The following is a 9555-nucleotide window of genomic DNA, read 5'->3' as shown; positions in this document are numbered from 1 at the left end:
CCTTCTTTTTTTTTTTTTTTAGGAAGATTAGCCTTGAGCTAACTACTGCCAATCCTCTTCTTTTTGCTGAGGAAGATTGGCCCTGAGCTAACACCCATGCCCATCCTCCTCTACTTTATATGTGGGATGTCTACCACAGCATGGCTTCTGCCAAGTGGTACCATGTCTACACCTGGGATCCGAACCGACGAACCTTGGGCTGCCGAAGCAGAACATGCTCACTTAACTGCTGCACCACTGGGCCGGCACCCCACCTTCTATATTATTAGACGACTTCTTGTTATGATGGCTGAGTGTACTAGTTATGAAGATTTCAGCTGCAGGTAACATGACCCCCACCAACAGGGACTTAGACAATAAAGACATTTAATTATTGCGCACCTAACCAGGGTTGATTAAAGGATGTCATTGAAGATTGAGGGTCTTTCCATCCTGCCACTGCCCTCCCTCAGTGTGTGGCCTTGTCCTCTCTGTGTTTGTCCTCTCGTGGTCACAGAGAATCACGTGACTGCTGGGATCTGAATGATTATGCTGACCCATCCCTCCAGGTCTGGCTTAAATGCTCTCTCATTTCCCAGCCTTTCCCCACTGCCCCCAGCAGTCTGCCCTTCTCTTCCCAGCACTTTGTAGAAAGTGTAAGTGCTTCACTGACCCCATCGTGTCCTGAGTCTGTTGGTTCTTCCACTAGCTGTTCTAGAAGCCCTGGGCCTGGAACACAGGGGAGGAGCAGTTACCTGTTTAATGTCCTGTACGTGGAAGATGGTAGGTGCCTCCCTCATATTTGATGAACAAATTAACCAAATGGCAGTTTTTCCCTATGACGTTTGTCTACTTCTCATTCAAGTTTCATTGATAAAACTGGAGAGCTAGATCCAAGGAGTGGTTCTTAACTTTGAATTGTTATTTATATATGCATTCTTTTGTTTTTTTGGCTGGGTAAGATTCACCCTGAGCTAGCATCTGTTACTGATCTTCCTCTCTTTTTTTTTGTTTTTATGTGAGGTGCTGCCACAGCATGGCCACTGACAGACAGGTGGTGTGGTGCCATGCCCAGGAACCAAACCCAGGCCACCAAAGCAAAGTGCACAGAACTTTAACCCCTACACCATCAGGGCTGGCTCTATACATGCATTCTTCTGGTGTCAGGATTCGTAATTTCGTTGGGTTATCAAAGCCCTGACCTTAATAGTTTCAAGATGTCTCATCATCTTTAAAGGTCTTTCTAGTTCTGATAACAGCAGTAGCAGCAGCAGCAACAGCTATAGTTTACTTAAATATTTACTATGTTTTCTTATTATGAAAGAAGTGTGTTAAATCTTCCACTAAAATTGTGCATTTGTCTACTTCTCCTCGTAATTCTCAATTTTTGCTTTCTGCATTTTGAATCTATGTTTTTAGATGCACACAAATTTAGAACTGATATAGCTTCCTGACAAATAGAAACATCTCTCCTTATCTCTAGTCATGTTTATTACTTTAAACTCTACTTTGATAGTCTAGTTACTTTGTTTTTCTTCTGGTTGGTGTTTGCATGGTATCCATGTTCTCATATTTTTATTTTCAACTCTTCTATAGCTGGGTTTTTGAATTTTTCTTGTAAACAGCATATAGTTGGGTTTGCTTTTATTTTTTTAATGCAATCTGACAATCTTTGTCTTTCACTTGTCACTTTAGTCCATTTACATTTAATATAATGACAGATACATTGTGGTTTAAACCTACCATCTTATGTAATGTGCTATACTTGTCTTGCTTACCCAATATTCCTTTCTTATTCTTTTTTTCCCCTTTTTTGGATTAATTACCTTTTACGATTCCAACGCTCCTCCCCCTCCATAAGTTCGGAAGTTTTACAGCCTTTTATTATTTTGTTGGAGGTTACTCTGGAGATTATATTATATCCTTGATGCATCAAAGGCCAATATGAAGTGGTTATTTTACCCTTTTTCTTCTCATACAAGACCTTTAGAGCACGTTTAACTGCTTAAACTACCCTCTCCCTCAAATTACATGCTGTTGTTGTTATGAAATTTAAATATATACATATTGTAAATCCTACCAGATAATATTGTTTTTAAAAAGTCAATATTCATTTGGGGCTGGCCCCGTGGCCGAGTGGTTAAGTTCGCGCGCTCCGCTGCAGGCGGCCCAGTGTTTCGTTGGTTCAAATCCTGGGCGCGGACATGGCACTGCTCGTCAGACCACGCTGAGGCAGCGTCCCACATGCCACAACTAGAAGAACCCACAGCGAAGAGTGCACAACTATGTACCAGGGGGCTTTGGGGAGAAAAAGGAAAAAATAAAATCTTAAAAAAAAAAAAAAAAGTCAATATTCATTTAAACTTACATGCACATTGGCCACTTTCATTTCTCTTCGTTCCTTTTTACAGTCTTGACTTTCCATTTGGGATCATTTTCCTTCTGCCTGAAAAACACTTTTATTTTGTTCTTTAGTGTGAGGTTTTCCGGTGATGAATTATCATAGCTTTTGTTTGTTTGAAATGTCTTCATTTAACCTTTATCTTATCTTGATTTTAAACTCTTTATTATGAAGATTTTCAAGCATATACAAAAGTAGATTGTATCATAAACTTTCATGAACCCATCAGACACTTTGAAAACCACAGCAGATTTCCTAACTTATTTCATCTACCCATTCTCTCCACATATACTTTGTTTTATTTTTTACTGGGGCATTTTAAAGTAAATTAAAGGTGTCACTTCACCCTAAATACTTTCAGGTGTATTTCAACAGAGAATATTTTCTTGCATAACCACAATGCCATTATCACAAGCAACAAGATTGAAAATTGCTTCATATAATTTAACCCCTAATCTCAATTAAAATTTCCTTGTCTAAGAAAATGTCCTTTTACAGTTGGTTTGTTAGAATTAGTATCCAAATGCAGTTCATTCATGGTGTTTAGTTTTGTGAGTTCTAATTCTCTTTAGCTCTCTTTTAACAGAAGGTAGACCCCTTCTGTGTATTTTCTCAATGTTATTAACTTGCTGAAGAAACTGGGTCAATTATCCTGAAAAGTTTTTATGTTCTGAATACGGCTGATTGCTTCCCCATGTTGTATTACAGTGTAGTACAACTTGTTTTTTGACTTTTCCTATTTCCTGTAAACGGAAAGCTAGAGCTAAAGAATACATCATGGGTAGTAACTTGTAAGTCCCTACTGCATCACACCAGGAAGCACATAATTTCTGGTCCTCCTGCTTTTAATGATGCTAAAATCTATCTCTAGGTTCAGGCAGTGACAACCCCACCTCTTCATTGAAGAGTTCTCCTTCAACTTTTCCCTTAGTGGTTTCATCATCCACGGAATACTACTGCCTGCATCAGTTATTTCATTAGGGGTTGAAAAAACGGTGATTTTAATTCTGTTTCTTTCTGAATTTAGTAGCTGGAATTCTTCCATACAGAAGAGTGTTTCTTCACTCATTTTGGCTATTTAATTACCATCATGCAGTTAGGCATGACAAATGCTGAACTCTTTTCCTTTAATTATCAATTTCCAGGGGAAGGAGTTGATGTCCTAATTTCTCCAGTGGTGTCCAATCAATTTTATTTTCTTTCCATACCTTTTCATCCTCTTTTTCGCCTGTTGGCTGCATGCAGAAGAGCCAGTGGAGGACTTCAACGCCCTAGGAGATGATGAGCCCTCCTTAAGGAAGTTGTCTGAGGCTCTGAATGACCGCATGGAGCAGATTTGTCCCTAGGACTTAGGGAAGAATGGGGCCGTCATGGGAACAAGAAATACACTTTCATTGTGATAAGCCACTGAGATTGTGATGGTTTGTTACAACGTTGAATCTATTCTGACTAATACAGCTATTATTTCTTTATTTTTTTGTTGAGGAAAATTCACCCTGAGCTAACATCTGTGCCAGTCTTCCTCTATTTTGTATGTGGGTCCCTGCCACAGCACGGCTACCGATGAGTGATGTAGGTCTGTGCCCAGGAACTGATCACAGGCCGCTGAAGTAGAGCATGCTGAACTTAACCACGAGGCCACGGGGCCATCCCTCTATTATTACTTTTTTAATTTCTAAGAGCTCTTTCTTGTTCCTTGTTCTTTTTCCATAGCAGTGTTCTTGTTTTAGGCATCCAATATCTCTAATTTGTCTGATGATATTTAACTTTTTATGACGCATTCCTCTGTTTGTTGCATTTTTTTTTCCTGTGTCTCCTGAGTTCCTTTTTATTGTTTGTTGGGTTTGCTTTCAATTTCAACTAAAACTTTAACTTATGTTTATTTGGTGGAGCATTGAATGGAAGAGTTTAGAAGAAGGTGGCTCCTGTGGATAGCCCTTGGCTTCTCCTTTCCTGCTGTGAACAGTTCAGCTCCAGCCCACACTTGCACACCCTAATTAATGAGTAAAAGCCTGGGAGTCACCCACTTTCAATCTTCTAGAAAGGCAGTCTCCCCCTCCCCCAGCCATCCTCATTGAGGCCTGTCTCTTGGAGAACTCATTCACATTGCAAGCAGTTTCTCAAATATTCCTTCCAACATTTTCCTTATTTTCTCAGGTTTTAGCACCTCTTACAAATGGTGTCTTGGCAGCCGAGAGACAAATAATGAGAAGCATCATCCAGGCACGAGGGCAAGAGAAACTGACCTGGAGAGAGAGAGGAAAGAACATATACCAAGAGAGGGAGGTGAGGGGGAGCATAGAGAATATGACCTGTTAAAAGAATACCAGCATTGCTGAGGAGCAGATGGTGAAAGGAACCAAGATGTAAACTGAGTCAAGAAAGGTGGGGACAGGGGCCGGCCAGGTGGCGCAGCAGTTAAGTGTGCACCTTCTGCTTCGGTGGCCCGGGGTTCACTGGTTCAGATCCTGGGTGCGGACATGGCACCGCTTGGCATGCCATGCTGTGGTAGGTGTCCCACATATGGAGTAGAGGAAGATGGGCATGGATGTTAGCTCAGGGCCAGTCTTCCTCAGCAAAAAGAAGAGGACTGGCATCAGTTAGCTCAGGGCTAATCTTCCTCAAAAAAAAAAAGAAAGAAAGAAAGAAAGGTAGGGACAAGACTGAGCAGGGCCTTGTCAGCCATGTGGAGAATCCCAGTCATCGAAAGATTTTCCAAAGGGATGGACCGTAACTGTATCTGCTCCCAGAAGAGGTCGCTCTGACCGCAGTGCGGAGAGTGGATTGCAGGGCAGAGCAGAGGGAAAACTGCTGAGCTGGATGGCAGACATGGAGAGAAATGAATGACTCGGGGTACAGAGGAGGAAAAAGAAGGGAGAACTGGGATGTGTCGATGTCGAATGAGAGTGTGGGAGGTGAGAAGGACGACTCCTAATTCCTCAGCTTGTGCAACTGGATTGAATGGCAGTCACTTTCACCGAAATGGGAAAGCTGTTAGAGGTCAGGTTGGAGGTCAAGGTTATGAGTTCACTTTTGGATGTTTTGATAAAGTCAGTGTAAGTGCCTGATATCATTCCTGGCACGTGGTAGGTACTACTATTATTGTCTGTTTAACAAGTCCAAGTCTTCCTTCCAGGTCTAGTTCAAGTGGAACTTCTGCCCAGCTCCCCCAAGTAGAGTGTGTCTTCTCTCCCAAGTGCTTTATGAGAAGTGCAAGAGCATCACTCAGCACCTCACAAGGAGATTCTGTTTGCCCCTCCGCCTGGCCCACCATGAGCCTGGCTCACAGTCGGTGCTCTCATGATGCTTGTAGATGGATTAACAGAACACATGTTTCTCTCCATGGTCTTGCTCTCTTGGTTTCGCCATAAAAGTGTTGAAAGCAGCCAGCTCTCCGCCTTCCTGAGCCCCGGGCTTCCAGCCTGCTGTGAGGCTGGGTGGGGCGGAGCTGACCAGCCTGACTCTGGACCAGGGGACGTTCCTGCAGGTATCTTCCTGCCTGAGGACAGATTGATCTCCGGTTCATCCTGTGCTTCCCCAGGAGCTTCCAGAGGTGGTTTTATCCTGTCATGTACAGTTGGGCCATGGGGGAGACAGGCAACTTCTCTCTTGTTTCCAGAAGGCAATCAGAGGTCTTGTCCCTTTCCTAGGGAGGCAGCCAATCAGTTGCAAGCTCTAGACACCTGCTTCAGAATCTACAGAAGACCTTCCCAAGCTGGGGAAGAGGCCTGGGGAACATCAGCCAGTGGGCATGTTTCCTCCTCTACGAAAACTGAAGGTGTTGGAGCACCTTGGGGGTTCTTAATGCACAAACTGTTGTGTCTTGAGGCTTCCTTCAGAAGAATGTCATTAGCCTTCGTTAGGTTCTCAAAGGAACCTCAGCACATCAAACCTGGAACCCTGGTGTGGAGCGTCTTTCCAGACCTCACAGCTCTGACATCACCATCACCATCATGAGTTAAAACGTACGAGTCGTTTATGAGGCACCAACAGCTGTCCTAAGGGCTCTGTATATGAGATTGCATTTGACCTTCACAATAACCCGAGGAAGCAGCTGCTATGCGGCCCCCATTTTTCAAATCAGGGTCAGTGTGCTTTACCCCATGATGAGTACACACATCCGCATTTTATCAGCTGTGTGTCTTGAGCAAGTCATTTATCTCCTTTTTTTCTTTTTTTAAGAAGTTTACGAGGGGGGAGTGTTTTTTCCCCTTTTCTTCTTCTCCCCAAAGCCCCTGAGTACATAGTTGTATATTCTAGTTGCAGGTCTGTCTAGTTCTGCTGTGTGGGATGCCACTTCAGCATGGCCTGATGAGCAGGTTAGGTCCGCACCCAGGATCCAAACTGGTCAAACCCTGGGCCACCCAAGCAGAGCGCAGGAACTTAACCACTTGGCCACGGGGCCAGCCCCATCATTTATGCTCTTTCAACTTTAATTTCCTCATCCACAAAATGGGGACAATAACTGCTCCTCTTCCTCATTGGCTGTGTTCGTGAAAGTACCTATTTGCTGATATTGAAATATATAGGAACATGGCCCAGAAAGGCCAGGACACAAGTCCTGTTTGGGATGGGGCTGGGCAGGCTGACTCTGCTCCCAGGGGCTGTCCTCAGGCAGGAGCAAGTGTGGGACCATCCCTCTGAGATGACTCTCTCTCCAGCCTCCCTGCTGAGTCACCCCAGGCAACTGAGTCAAAGCACAAGGGGACTAACAGGCCCCGCCCTGAGGGGGTCCCTGCTCCACTGCCTGTCAAAGGAGCCCTGAGGGTGACTCTGGACTGTGCCACCTACTCTCTTTGTGACCTGGGGCATGTTACATAATCTCTTACGGGAGGGAGGTGGCCAGGCCAATGGGAACTGGGGGCCTTTGGTCTAGGGAAGAGCTAACTTGGGTGACGTGAGCCTGGACTGCAGATTGCTGAAGGGCTGCATGGGGAAGGGAATTTGTGAGGAGAACATAGCTTTGCAAGACATTTATGATTTTTCTTAACCTTACGTTTTCAAAAATTTCAAATCTAAATGATACCTGTGTGAAATGAGGAAAAGAAACCTCAACTAAATTGGAGTTGGGAAGGCCTGTAGGGGGAGCCCTATCATACATGGTCAATTACTCCAAACAGGAAGAAACATACACTTGCACCACCAGCAAGAAGTGCAGCTACTTTACAACTGCAGGAAGATTTCTCTCCTTGCTTGGCAACAGCCCAACCAATGAGAAACACTGAAGCTTAGCCAATGAGAAATGCCGCAGCTCAGCCAATGAGAAATACTGCAGCTCAGCCAATGAGAAATGCCACAGCTCAGCCAATGAGAAACACTGCAGCTCAGCCAATGAGAAATGCCAAAGCTCAGCCAATGAGAAATGCCAAAGCTCAGCCAATGAGAAACGCCACAGCTCAGCCAATGAGAAGCCATCACCACCCTGTTCTGCTAGAATACCCCTTCCCTCCTCTCCGTTTTGCTCTTCCTTTGTCGCTCTGAATTTGCCTGTGGTTCACCATAGCATGCATATTCTGAATTGCACTTCTTGTGGCTATTCTCAAATAAACTTGTTGTGGGTGTAAAATACAGCCAAGTTTGCTTTTGAGTTGATGCCTGGCACAGTTGAGTTTTACGGAAAATAGACTCCTGAGCATGCCTCCCCTCCTACTGGTTTTGCTCCAGAGTCCATCACTGTGAATTCTGTCAAGCATTTCTTGCTGTGCATTATGGTAACTGTATTTCTTCTGGGGCCGAGTGCTGTTACGTGGCCTCTCCTATACTCTGAGATCTCATCTCATCTTTCTCCTTGAAATTAAAAAGTCCATTTCAATGGCAGAATTTCCCTCCTTTATCTCTGGCTTACAGAGCGCTTTTCAAAGATGCTGGTGCTCCCTGTGCTGATGTGATTCTCAATGCATTTCCCAGTCCTTGGAGAAGATGTGTTCTTCTAACCTCTACAGGGAACGTGAGTAGGTGGTGGATGAGCTGTTTGAATATTCCTCCTAAATCTCTGGATTCCTTCCTCACATGAAACCAGGGAATTTATGGCATTCAAGCTCATTTACCCCATGCCACCACTGAGTTCAAGTTCAGCTAATCAACTGAGCAAACATTTAGAACCGCTCCCAGATGTTGGAGCTCGCACCTGGATGGCAGACTATGGGTCAGTGAGCCCCTGAGGATAAATTGGTTGGATCTAAAATTATGTTCCTCTCTTCTGGGCCTAACACCCTCAGAGTCCACTCTCACACAGATTCTACAGGTTTTTGTTAATGTACATTTGTAAAAACCTTAGATTATTTTAGTATATCAGTTTTCTCCTCTAGGGTTTGACTTGATAATTGGGGTCCCCTTGGGGTGTGCTGTTAAAGGACTTAAGGAAATGAGAGATGGTGGGGTGGGGCGTGAAGATCAGCTACCTCTTACAACCCTCCACAGGTTCATAAAGGGTCTTTGTAGAGTCGGAAAGAGCCTCGTCAGTCCAGGAAAAAGGATTAATTATGCTGACAAGGGAGACTTGATGTATTCTGTGGGTTTAGGTACTCTGAGACATTTAAATATTCCCGTATGTCCTTGTTACCATTCCCAGGATGCACTCTGTCCAAGTCAATCCTTCAACTTTCGTATAAGAAGCCAGAAGCCTGATAAGCTATAAAATTTTTTGTCTTAAGTGTATAGCTGAGCAAATATATATACTATACACATATATGCACAGAACGTATATATATGAATATATGTGTATATAAAAAGATGAATATATATACATATTTTCTATATTAGTACCACCTAGGACAAGATATAAAATAAAGAACACTTCCAGCTCCCTGGAGGCTCCCTTGCTCCCCCTCCCAGTTAATAGTCCTCTACTCAGAGGCAATGACTCTTTTGACCCTGTCAGCACAGATTAATTTTGCTTTTTTTTGAACTTCACATAAATGGAATCATAAAGTATGTATGTATTATTATTTTGGGTCTGGCTTCTTTTGTTAAACATTATGTGTGTGAGATTCATTCATGTTTTTACATTTAGCATTAGACATTTTACGTTTAGCATTCTTTTTCATTGCTGTGTAGTATTCCATGCAATCTACATGAATTTATTTATCCGTTCTATGGTTGGTGGCCTTTTGGATTGTTTCCAGTTTGGGGATATTATAGATAAACTTGCTATGAACATTTCGTATATGTCTTTG

The 9555-nt window shown here is 43.4% G+C and overlaps 1 long non-coding RNA gene across 1 annotated transcript; it reads left to right on the top strand.

Moving 5' to 3' along the window:
- Positions 1-473: 473 nt before the first annotated feature.
- LOC138923194 (uncharacterized) lies at positions 474-7950 on the top strand. Its single transcript, XR_011436476.1, has 2 exons — positions 474-762; positions 5517-7950. It is a non-coding gene; the product is annotated as an uncharacterized lncRNA (long non-coding RNA).
- The last annotated feature ends 1605 nt before the right edge of the window (positions 7951-9555 follow it).

The sequence above is a fragment of the Equus caballus genome, chromosome 2, assembly GCF_041296265.1.
Source record: "Equus caballus isolate H_3958 breed thoroughbred chromosome 2, TB-T2T, whole genome shotgun sequence".
In the NCBI taxonomy this organism is placed as follows: Eukaryota; Metazoa; Chordata; class Mammalia; order Perissodactyla; family Equidae; genus Equus; species Equus caballus.
This window is presented reverse-complemented; position numbering and strand designations above follow the sequence as displayed.